Genomic DNA, 12,493 nt, shown 5'->3' with positions numbered 1-12,493 from the left:
CGCGACGTACTCGCGTCGGTGGAAAGTTTCAATAATTTTCTCGAGGGATCGAAAAGTATATCTCCATTGGCAAAAGAATATTCTAGATACAATGCAGCATTTTGATACTCCCATAGAATCGAAAAGTTTCACAATGTCGTCCACCGAGTTGTCGTACGGATTGGTGGTTAAAAAATTGAAGAAGGGTCGGTACGCGTGTGCACGATTCCGTGAACTAGAGCTATTAGGTAATATTGCTTAACTAGGCAAACTGTTAAGTATTTTCATTATTCAAATACAGGCATTATGGAGTCCCGTTCAGAGTTCACGTGGAAGTTCACTGAATTATGCATGATGCGCAAGCAGAAAACTTTTCCTATACACAAAAGTTAAATTAAAATCTATTCCTATGTTAACTTTTAACCGTGTGTCCTCGTCGCGCGGGCTATCTCATCGCCAGCCTTCTCTTTATTCAAATCCTTATAAATTCCTTCATTAGCATTTATCTTTCAATCGGACTTCTTAAGAGCGGGCGGCGCGCCCCGATTTAGTCTCGATGGCGTAATTAGAGGAAATTCTGTACCTCTGGACAATGTGTTCATGAATTATGCACGGGGTAATTTTTCAACGCGATCGATGCAGAAAACGATTGACGACATTTTACACGAAAACGTTGACAAATCGTCGTAGTCAATTTTGTTTCTCAAAAGTGAGAAACAAGCGACAACTCGAACGTGTCGTATCGTGTATTTTTTAGGCTGACAATCGTTTTGAAACAAGTTCATCGATTACTTTATGGCACTAGTGATTGTAAATTATAATTCTTTTGTCAGACATTCAAAAATTCCTGTTTTTTTTCCGAATTTAACTCGTTGAGATTACCTTTGAAATTAGCTGACATTTATTAAGAAATAAAATTGATTTTGACGTCCACTTCAGGCCTAATATTTTTTATACGAATTGCATTGTTGAATTTTGGTGGGTATACAATCGATACGATTACCAATAAATTATTGAAAGTGTCTGAAAGCGGTCATTCTTCATTTTGAAACACAAACGTTAAACATTATATGTCGGTCATAAATGAGCAATAAATTCGTTCTCCAATGGTACACGATTTGCTTCTATCATTTTATTGGAAATATTCAATGGAAAGTACAGAAATAAACGAAATTTAATCTTCCTCGAATAAGCAGTTGTTTTCATTGAGCGTCGTACAACGAAACATTTAACGAAAATTGCCAAACAAACGTATAAGTTTTTAAATAGCGATGAATTGGAAGTGAAGCAAATAGATACTAATTACAAAGAAAGTTAGCATTCTTTAAGGACAAAAACATCGTATGAAATATTTATTAGAACTACAAATGAAATATGAATGAAAGTGTTTATGAATCTACGATTACGTTCACTTTGTCTCATAATCGAATATGTCGTTTCTAAAGCCATTATTGGATCGCTGTCTCAATTGAGCCGCGTGGATAAATAAATGAAATTAGTCTACAGTTATCTTATCTGTTTTTACGTGGCAACGACCAATCTTATTACTTCAACATTTTTCTATCAATTTCAATGTGTTTGGAGTATGTATATTTGTGCGTGAACAAATTCGTAAATGAATTAAATATACATTTATTTAAATATAATAATAGATAAATAAATATATACGTTCATTTAAATATAATATTTACTAAATAAATAAATATATACATTTAAATACGAAATTTAATATTTCTTGTCTAACGTTATGATTCAAATTAGTTTCTCAGTTTAAACCAAATGATTTAGTTCTTACCTATTAAAGAAAATGTTAAGATTTGTTAAAAGGAAAATTTCTTTTTTTCACTGTACTGTCTAATAAGTACAGAAGGATAACTGGTAAAAATACTTTCGATTTCTTTGTTGGAAATATCACGATTGAAGGAAATGTCGAGAACGGTCCAATTACGAGAACCTTCTCTCATGCTTTCGACACGAATAATTCGTTAAATGTAATATCGATCGTATATCAATAATTGTCGCCACTAAATCCACCGATTACGCGACGGATACGTTACAATTGCATAACCACATGGATTTGCTAAACATGCAACCGACTAGTTGAACATTCGCCATTTGCCATCCACATGAAAGTTGGTGGAAGCATGCTTTAGTGGCACGTACCTGTTCTCCGACAAATAGAAACCATGTTAGGGTCGTGTGCGTCTCGGTAATCTAATTGAATCACATTCATAATAATCAACGCTAAACGGTGCATTCGAGATTAATAATATGCCCGGTGATATCTTATTCAGGATATTTTCCCCTTTTAATTCATCCATGATATACAAATTTCAATGTCGCATATAATGGTTCATAGTAGTTGCACTTACTTATACAATATATTCTGTATATGTGTACATAAACGTACGTGGCATGCCCTAACACCCTTTTCTCGCTATTTTCTTCCTCCTCGTCTCTCTTTGATGCTTTGTCAGTGCACCAAAGAATCTCGTGTAAGGGATTTATCTCCCCCCCATTCCCCGTCCCCTCCCCCTTTTCTTTTTTTCTTCTTCTTGGTGGGATTATCGAGCACTGTTCGAGAGAAAGGAGGGAAAAAAAGAGGAAACCGAGGCACGAGGACGAAGAAAATGATGCGAAGGCGTGAACACGTCGGGCTATTCGCACCTTACATCTCCGTTTTCTCGTCTCAGAACTCTATAACTTAGGATATGTCGCCTTTCCAAGCAAAGATACATTTTACATTACATACAAACATTTACAATAGATACATTTAACATTATGGTGGACCGTGCCGCCGCTGGACAGTTACTGAAATCCGACCCGATGGAAGTTTCCTTTCCTTTGAAATGTCTTTAAGCTTTCCTTTGCCATCGACATGCTCTTAGAGAGTTGGCGTCGCGATGCTTTGATGCAGCGAGTATATTAGAAATGCGTTTTAAGTACAATATCGAGGGAGGGGGGGCTCGAAATTCACCGTTCCCCTCGTTTAGTGTTCGATCGAGACTTTCCTTCTAATATTTTAGATTTTATCTTCGCGATAATAAATTACAAAATTAAACAGTCATTTTCTTTGGTAGTTCGATCATAGGAGGGAAAGACTTTCATTAAGTACAAAATTACGACATCACAGAGTTAAGATTTCGGAAAAGGTATTTTAGGAAGTGCGACGAGCAACGATCAAAGTGATCGATTCGTTTTGTTAGAAACTGAAACAAATTTCTTATACGCGGAGTAACTATTTCTCGTTTCTTAATTCTTGCTGTGACGACACCCGAGTCGTTTGTTCATTCAACGAATAGAACGATCTTCCGGTTGTTTGAATACAACTAAAGACCAAAACGCGCGTTCGTCGAAATAAAGTACAAGAGGATCGTGAGTTAAAATCCAAAAACGCATCGAGCTTGACTCAATACCTTTTCCGTGCCAATGTATTCTGTATTCTTCATGATCCACGAAGCATAGTTTATTATTGTCACGAGAGAACCACACGCGATGATCTAGCGGTGTTATCGAATATTAAACTGTCTAGTACACCAACAACGACATTCGTTTAATTAAAATTAACCTTTACCACCGATCGTAATTTAAACATCAAAAATCGATTTTGCCAAGCTATCGTTAAGTACTGAATCACGAATGCTAGTCAATTGTTACAGCCCTAAGCTATCTCGTCGATAATTATTAACCTTTTCCACGGGATGTTACGCAACGTCTTTGTCTTTCGCTCTTTCCAATTTTACATTCACACGTTTCGAATCTTCTCTTTTACCTAATCAACGAAGATTCCTTTGTTTTGTATAAAAGCTACGAAGCATCAGAGCAAGATGACGGTTGTAGTCACTGCGAGCGAAAGTGTTCCGTGGAATTGCGGAAATTCGACTGTCCAGCCGTGACGTCCGATGTATTGTACACCTTGGAAGATACTTCACACCTCGATGAATCGAAACACATCCAAAATTCTGTACCGCGTAGCGTCAACCACTTTTACTAGCGGTGTGCCGAACGAACATATTATCGACGTTCCGATCGGGTCGGGTTGGAAAACGAAATCGAGTCAGGAATCCTGAAAGTATTCCACCGATCGGGTACTCGACGAATATTCGATACGCGATTAGGTCACGTTCGTCCTGTAAATTACGCATTGGTTTTATCGGACTTTGTAATGCAAGTTACTCGTTCTTGTAAACCATTTTGTGTTCAATATTCCTCTGTGTTTTCCCGTTCGTTCGTCAGAAAATACACGTTCAAGATCGAACAATGAACCTTGGTAATGTCAAATTTTCTGTACAGTAGATTATGCGATATAATTCTTCCCCGATCGAATGAAACGGAATCATTCCCACCAGTGTTTGTTTGTTTGTTTTTTTTTTTTCAACGCGAAGGAGAGAGACTTCTCCAGGAGGAATGACAAATGAAATTTTTATATTTGTATTGTACTGCCAATGAATTGGCAGAGGTTTCTCGATGAAAATATGTCTAAACGCGACCTTATTTGGATTATTTTCAATTACGTGATCGAGAGTTTGTTTTTTAAAGAACATAGGTGTAACTAGAAATAGTTCGAAGAAAGTCGAGTTTGGATTCATTTTCGTTGGTACAACATCGTCAAATCATTGGTAACATTCTCATGAGGATGTAATGAAAAATATAAAAAGTTCTATTTTGATTAATCACTGCAGTTGCTCTATTTTTCTAGTTGGGAGGAATTTGTAATGCTCGACTTGAAACCGGGATAAAAATGGTTCGTTTCGTAGTACAGAAACGCGACATTCCCCGGTTATATGAAATTGAGCAGACTCGATTCTTGGGTATATCCGAGAACTGTTTCTTTGACGAACGAATCAACAATTTTGGTTAACTAGTGACAATTATCTCACGAACACACCAAAACATGGTAACGGTGGTAGAAAAAAGAATTTGTTATCAACATATGGTGTGTCGATAATTTGAAAAAAAAATCAAAATCGGGCAATATGTATCATAGTATCTGTAAAAGGGAGTTCAATGTAAAAGCACGTTACTCGCCCTTTTACCTTGTTTTCTACGTTACACATATATTATATTTTTACTTGAACTTGTATTCTTTTTCCTCATTATGGCGAATCAATTTGTTAAATAAAAAATGAAATAATCGAGACGGAAGGTTCTTCATAGTGAATAATTAATACAGAAAATCTATCTAAATAATAATTTCTTGCTATTTTTGCTACCCAAGTTTGAGACGAACGATTCTCTTTCGATGCAGGAAAGATTGTTACGTTAAAAATAATTGAAATTCACGATACTGGGAAATGTAGAAGAATTACGTCACTGCGGTATAATTTAAAGCGGTAGAAATAAAAATTAGTTAATCGTTTAATCAACTTGAATTCTTCGTTTTTTATATCATTGTTGCAGTCATTAAAAAAATAATGCGACAATGTATATCGTACAAGTATTGGACACAAGAGTGTTTGAAAGAACGAATCGCTCACTTAACGAAGTTTAAGATCATCGATACCTTGTATTGGGACAACGAGTGACGTGAATAACCGTTTAATCGTATCTTGCAGACTCCAAGATTCGTATTTGACAAGATACTTTCGGTATTCCGATACGATCTCGATGAAAATACTCAACCCAACCCAACCCGACTTGAACTTCTCGAGTATCTGCATACCTCCATCTCTCATTCGACTACCAGTGCCCTCTTCCCGCCCACGCTGATCAGAATAATTGACTCTTATTGTTAGAATCCAATATACACTTACAGTCGATGTGTGTACTTTCGTTATTTTTTTTTCCTTTTTGAGGGAGATCGACGTTACGAACTCGACGAATCAATTCAATTGTTTCCTTATATCTTTCCAAGCTCGTTCGTTTCGTCCGTTTTTCGTCAGTGGAAAGAGGACCTTCTTTCTCTTAGAGATTCGTTCCCGCGCGTGAAAACGTTCGAAAATCGGAACCGAATGATTTCTGTAGACATTTGATCTCGAAATCAGAAATTTAATCGAGACGTTTTTCGAGGCGTTCGATCGAAATTGTTGGTATATCGTTTGCAGTAAACGTGCGTGAAATGTAATTGTTCAACGAGACGTTGAGATTTTTCGTCATCTCGACGAGCTATCGAACGTGAATTTAGTTATTAATTCCGAGGCGTTGTATCCGTGGTGTTATTCGAGTTTCGTCGGTATGATTGTTGCACCTTTGCGACATTGTACGAAAATCGAAAGAACGATAGCCGTAGTTGATCGATTCGTGTATGTCCGACCTGTGTCGAGATTTTCGTCCATTGTACGTATGTACACAGTTATTATACATTAATTTTTAACGCGTACGTCTTAACCCTCCATAAACCGGACAGATCTTTTGTTATTTGAAAATTGAGACGTATACCGCGCCGATAGAAATTTATTATCGAGGCGAAGAGCAATCTAGCGTATTTTACCAAGCAGGAGGTTGTTCGAAACTCTATTTCGAAATCTTCGTTTGTCTCAAAAATAAAATGAACATTTTGTAGATTATAGAGGGTTAGGTATACGAACACATACGTAAGGGCATAAAAGAGTGTCGCTGAAACTTTTTAACGTAAAATTACCTTTTTCTCTTTAATTTCTTAATTAACAACGTTATCTGAGATTGTAAGATACGTGATACGGATTTAAAATTTGCGTATACCTATGTACATCGACCACAATTTGGCGTGTGAGCAATTTGATCATATTTGAAGTATTTTCATCCACAATATGAGTTATAGGCAGTTGGTACTGAGCTTCTATGCGGCGTGTGTTTTAATTCGTAATACAATCGAAAGAGGGTGATTCTTCGTCCAAGAATAACTCGAAAATGTACAATAACATTTTGTTGTACGACGTGTTATTCTCGAAATAATTGATTTTGGAAACACGTTGGGCAGGTACGCAAGGAACCTTAAATTAGAGTTTTATTTAAATTGGCTCGTGTCCCACAAATTTTCAAAATCGATTATCTCAAAAAGGAAGCCTCTTGTACAAAAGCTTTACTCTACATTTTTCATTTATTTTTAAGCGACGAATCACTCTATTTTCGGTTATATCACGAATAGTGGAACATTGCGAACAGATAATTGTAAAGTTTCCGCGTATGGAGGTAACGTAAAATGTTGGAAACGCAAAGTGTATTTAAACGAGTTGTTACGAGGTAGATGAGGTACAAAATTATATTGAAACAAGAATTTCGATGTGGTTAGTAGACAGTAATAAAATATGATGTTACGGATAAAGAAAGACATTTTATCTTAAATTTCCTATAATCTAGTAGTATAAATGCTGTCTTCGTGTTGACATTTGACTAGTAATTTTGTAAATACGATGGCAAATATTTGAGTATAAATGTTCACGACGATCCGTTGCTTTATTTGATTGTACAGTCACGAGATATATAATTTAATTGGTGTTTAATTTGGCGTTTAAATGCTGGCACTCTAAAAGTATCTTTCACATAAAAATTCGTACGTCAATTATTGATTATTTAAAATATTTAAGATTTGCTATTTATTCGAGAGATAATTAATTAATTAGGAATCTAGTGTTTGGCAGTAATGAATTGACGAAGGTTCGTTGATTAATATTTCATTCCTAAGTAGATTTCGAAAACTGTAACTCAGATATTCATTTATCAGGCATCGATATTTAAGTGTAAATCATTCGTTTACATTTATTATAGAGAGTTTAAATAAGTCGATTGGCCTGGTTTTCCCCGACGGTGAACGAACTAATTAATTTTTCGAACCTGTTTAATTTCCACGACTTTTATGCACGTTACGTATGGCTCCTTGGTTTTAAAGTGTGGATTATCTTTCGATGCGCTGGTTTTCAGAGCCTATGCGACTAATAAATTAAAAGCTAAATGTACAATATTCGGGGCTGTATTCCAGTACTCGAAATTATCACGAACGGTAAACGATTAATACCCGAAGAATAAGATTACCCGTTTCTAAGTCGTGTCTAAGTACACGCGAATGAAAAACTCAACGAATGTAACGATTGCCTGCAAAGCGTCAACTATTAAATCTAGAACATCCTAAAATCCGTGATACGACCCGAAAGATGACGATTTTCCTCGAGGGGAAATAAATCGGTGATGCGAAATAACATTTTCTCTTACGAATCTTCGTTCCCGAACTCTTCGAACAGGCCTTTCGTAGTTTACTTGAGGAAATAATTTTGTTTAAAAATGATCGAGACTCAACCGAGATTCTAACGAGACGCGTCGAATCGTCGACAAAAATTTTCGCGAAAAAATGTTATATCGCGCAACATTTCGTTTACTCTTTTTTTCTTTTTTGGCAGAAACTATTCAGAGTCGCGTAGAACCACGTATTTTCGGACGCCTTGTATATGGAAGCGTCATTGCTTTGTGCGCCGCGATTTGTACGTTGTGCGTCGTGTTCTCGATTAATTCAACGTACACGAACCTCCTCGTAAAGGAATGATGCTGTGCGTGTATCGCGAAACATACTTGAAGGATCCCAAACGAGAGAAAATTTTCGAGGAACCGTTTGTGCGTATGGTAAGTACGTGAAATTAATCGATCAATTTACGTAAGTACGTTTCGTACGGTTCACAGCACGCACACGTGTATTTATTTATATGCATCGGCCCGTTCGCTTACACGCGATCAACTGATTCGCTAAAAATTGTCTAACTATAAACATATATCAACACGAAACTAGATAGAATAACAATTATATTTATACGCCGAGGATCGTCGTTGCTTTCGGTTGTAGAGTCGTTGGGTCTGTTTGTATCGTCGTTGACGAAATGTTGCAACAGGAGCGAAGGTAACGACGAGGCTTACGGCGTTTAAACTGTAACATGTTTGATAAGAGAATACCGTGCCGATTTCTACACTTCATTCAGCTCCACGTGGTCGCGAGTTCGGGTATTCCCTGGGTTTTTCGAAAGTCGAACAGAGGCTGAAAAACGAGCTTTGAAAAGAGATCCGCGGGCTCGTATGCGTAGAGCGAGGCTGAGTTTAAAACATATCGACCGGTATGATTTCGAGCGTAAATGGAGATTCGAATGAAAATTCATGGCCGTCTCGTTACCCGACTCGGATCGTTCAAATCGTAGGCTTTCGAAACGAATGGGAGAGCAACGTTTGAATTTAATGTAGAAGCACCCACACGTTCAAAATGATATGTGTCTGATAACATACTCGGCCGATCGCGATGAATGTCCCGCGTTACGCGAAAACGACGATAACACGTTGCTTCCAGGTATCGTCGTTCCATCGGGCGACGTTAATGCGCGGTATCTGCTCACAGTGATATGATTTGCAAATACAATAACAACGAACAACAAGCAAACCCTGCTGATAAACGATAACAATCGACACTCTCGAACCAGGAGTTGTCTATTCGCTAGTAAAAAAATTACGATTAATATTTCGGCGTAGTTCGGAACGAAGGAACCATCGATATAGAAAAGATAAATCTACGACGGAAGCATTGTTCAGAGGGTGAAAGGTTTCAAGACGGGAACGAAGTGTTTTTCTTTTGGAATAATATCGCTTCTTCGGACCGTTTGATTGATTATTGCACTTTTCTCAGCAAATCGTGGAATACTAATTGAAATTATATCACCGATCGAGAGCTACGAAAAGCGATACTTTTGTTCGAAATTTGACGGTTTGTGCTTCCTCGTCGATCAATCAATGGACAAATTTAATTTGTTCGATTAAAACGAATTCGGTAACGTTTCTAATAGTGCGATTAAGGCTACTGTGTTAAACGTCACTGAATTGGTTTCAATTGAACGAAATTAAATTTACGTACATCTAATGTTTTTATTTCATATCCTACGAGGAAGGTATTAAATTGATAAACTAATCAAATTTTTAAGTTTTAACATTTTTTACGTTTTAACTTTAAAAGATTTCAATAACATTTTATACATACTCAAGTTTTATATTCTCATCTTCAGATGTGATTAGATTTTGGATAAAAACGATGGACACTTCCTATTGTTTCTTTTTTCTCAAGTTTTCGTTATCTATCTATCATTTGTAAACATCTTTGAAATATTTTAGACAAATCTTAAAGGGAACTAAATTTTACGCAAAGAAGTTTTTCTCTATCTTCGTTAACAAGTGAGAAATTAAACAAAACTTCATTCATTGAGTGTACCTGAAGCAAATTTTTTTCGTTGAAAAGTACATGTCTCTGTGTTAATTTTAGTGTCTTATTTCAAATCTCATCACCGATCGACAAGGAAATACGAAGCATCGAATTTTAATAAATTTGTAAACGTATCACGAGTAACCGATATAAAGAAAAGCAATGTAACGATACTTTTCCAAGCGGTTAGTGGGTAAAGTGAGGAATTAAGAAGAAGTGGAAGCGAGAGAGAAATAGAGAGAGAGAGAGAGAGAGAGAGAAAGCGAAGCGCGAAATTTGCAATGGGCAAAGGATTGAAAACGTGGCAAATTCATCGTCGATCATAGACGATAATTAAATACGGACATAAATCGTGTCGCGCGATCCGCGGGTTTCGAGGTAAATTAAATTCGATTGATCTCAAACGAGATGTGAGAATCAACTCGTTCCCCGTAACGAGCAAGGAATATTGCTAGTTTTGTATTTTCCTCGGTTTCGTTTGTGTTTGTAGTTCTCGTTCGACCACAGACGTTCTCCGTGAAACGTTCAAGATACGATTTTCTTCGTTTTATTTTTACACATTGAGAGCGGTTTAATTTTTTAAATTCATTCTGTCGTTTACCATGCAAACTTTTCGTGTTGTCAAAGGAATATAAAAATTCGGAATTACGCGTACGCGAGTCACCGGCAGCGAATCAAAAATTATCACATCCCTCGTTAAAATTCAACCGTTCGAGTCGATTTGTATTATCGTTCGTCTTTTATTCTCGATGCGCGGCATAAAGTTTCGACCGTTCGGAATCGAGATAAAAAGAAGTTGACGCATAAATACAAATCGATTTTTCTATCCAATGTGGCAACTTGAATCTTGATCGAAGAAGGGAGCAATTAAACTTTTACGTTGTAACAATCGTCTCAACGAGAGAAGTCATTAGTACCTTCCATTCGACTCTTCCTTGCAGTTGACTACCAATAATATCAATTAACAGCGAACTGGGTCGTTCTAACTGTGCTGGCCTGGATTCTTATTAGTATCTATCGCTCGAGCAACTATTCGAATTTGTTGCCTCTACGTGTCGTATATTGTCCGAAACGAACTGTTGGAACAAACTTTGAATACGTAATTGCAATATTTTCTTTTATATTACTCTTTTCCCAGATATACAACTTTTCACTGCCAGAGTCTCAATAACAGAAAAATTCTCTACATTTTTCTCAGTTACGTTCAATGTGTAATTTGCGACAGAGATATTTCAATTCTAATTGAGAATTTACAATAGAACAATCTTAGCAATAATCTTTTTAAATTTTCGCCAGATTTTCCAAATATTTCCTTTTCAGTTTATCCATTGTTTCACGATTAAATTTTAACGAAGATGTTACGTATCGTCAATATTTGGTTGCTATTACGAGTAAAGTAATTAACGAAGTTAGGGATGTTATATATATGTAACTAACGTTGAACTTTCTTACTTTCATTGGTTCGTAATAATTTGATACGTTCTCATCAAAATATTGATTACTCGAACATGAAAATGAAAATAATTCGTTTACGACGATTCGTTTTATAAGATGGACAATATTTTTGTCAAGTTCAACACGATCGAAGCACGAAATTTTTGTTTCGCAAATTCGTTCGTTTCGATGAAACGAAGGTAGAATAAAAATTAGCAGGGCATAACGAAAACTCGTTATTCGCTTATGAATTTCCATATGTAGCTTGTGTTTTAAATTAAATAGGCTCTTCTTTTTGATCGGTGGTCTAAACCGAGAAATAACTCGAACCAGAAGGGACTCTGTTTTTCATTTCCTCGTTCTGCGATCCTTTTGAAATGTAATACTCGAGCCAACTCGAGAAATATAAACGATGCCCTTTGTCAATGAATTGGATATCTCCGTTCCTATGATCAAGGCTTAATTAAATATTTAGTACCTCTCGTGCGTACTCTGTCTCTCGGAGCAACGATGATGTTTTTGTTCGACGATATTCCCTTCAGTATTGTTTCCTCGATTGAAAATTCTCTCATTAATCTTACAAAAATATCTCCAATTTTCTTCCAAAAGATAAAAATTTACAAACATTTTCAATCAATTCTTTATGCGTTTTTATTTGCTCCAATATTTTTAGCGCGGTGCGCCCAAAAGCGTTTCCGTACATGGATGCATTTTCCTTTTTATTCTTCATTTTCAACCAAATTTATCCGGCATTATACACTGCTGTCCACCATTATATTCCAGCTGTCCACCGATTATCCACGACTCTTTGCTTTCCACTTTTATTCGATCGTTTTTTAATTCTTTTTTTATCGAGAATGACATCAATATATACGTGTATTTCATTTCAATTAATTACTCTAGCAATCGATAGTACAAAGTAGTATATCTAATCGATGA

The 12,493-nt window shown here is 36.3% G+C and overlaps 1 protein-coding gene across 2 annotated transcripts in view; it reads right to left on the bottom strand.

The window, feature by feature from the left end:
• Nucleotides 1-12,493, bottom strand: part of LOC143150541 (furin-like protease 1) — a 373,697-nt gene that overhangs the window by 7,660 nt on the left and 353,544 nt on the right. The gene's annotated exons all lie outside the window — the stretch shown is intronic.

This window comes from Ptiloglossa arizonensis, chromosome 8 (assembly GCF_051014685.1).
Source record: "Ptiloglossa arizonensis isolate GNS036 chromosome 8, iyPtiAriz1_principal, whole genome shotgun sequence".
Lineage (NCBI taxonomy): Eukaryota > Metazoa > Arthropoda > Insecta > Hymenoptera > Colletidae > Ptiloglossa > Ptiloglossa arizonensis.
This window is presented reverse-complemented; position numbering and strand designations above follow the sequence as displayed.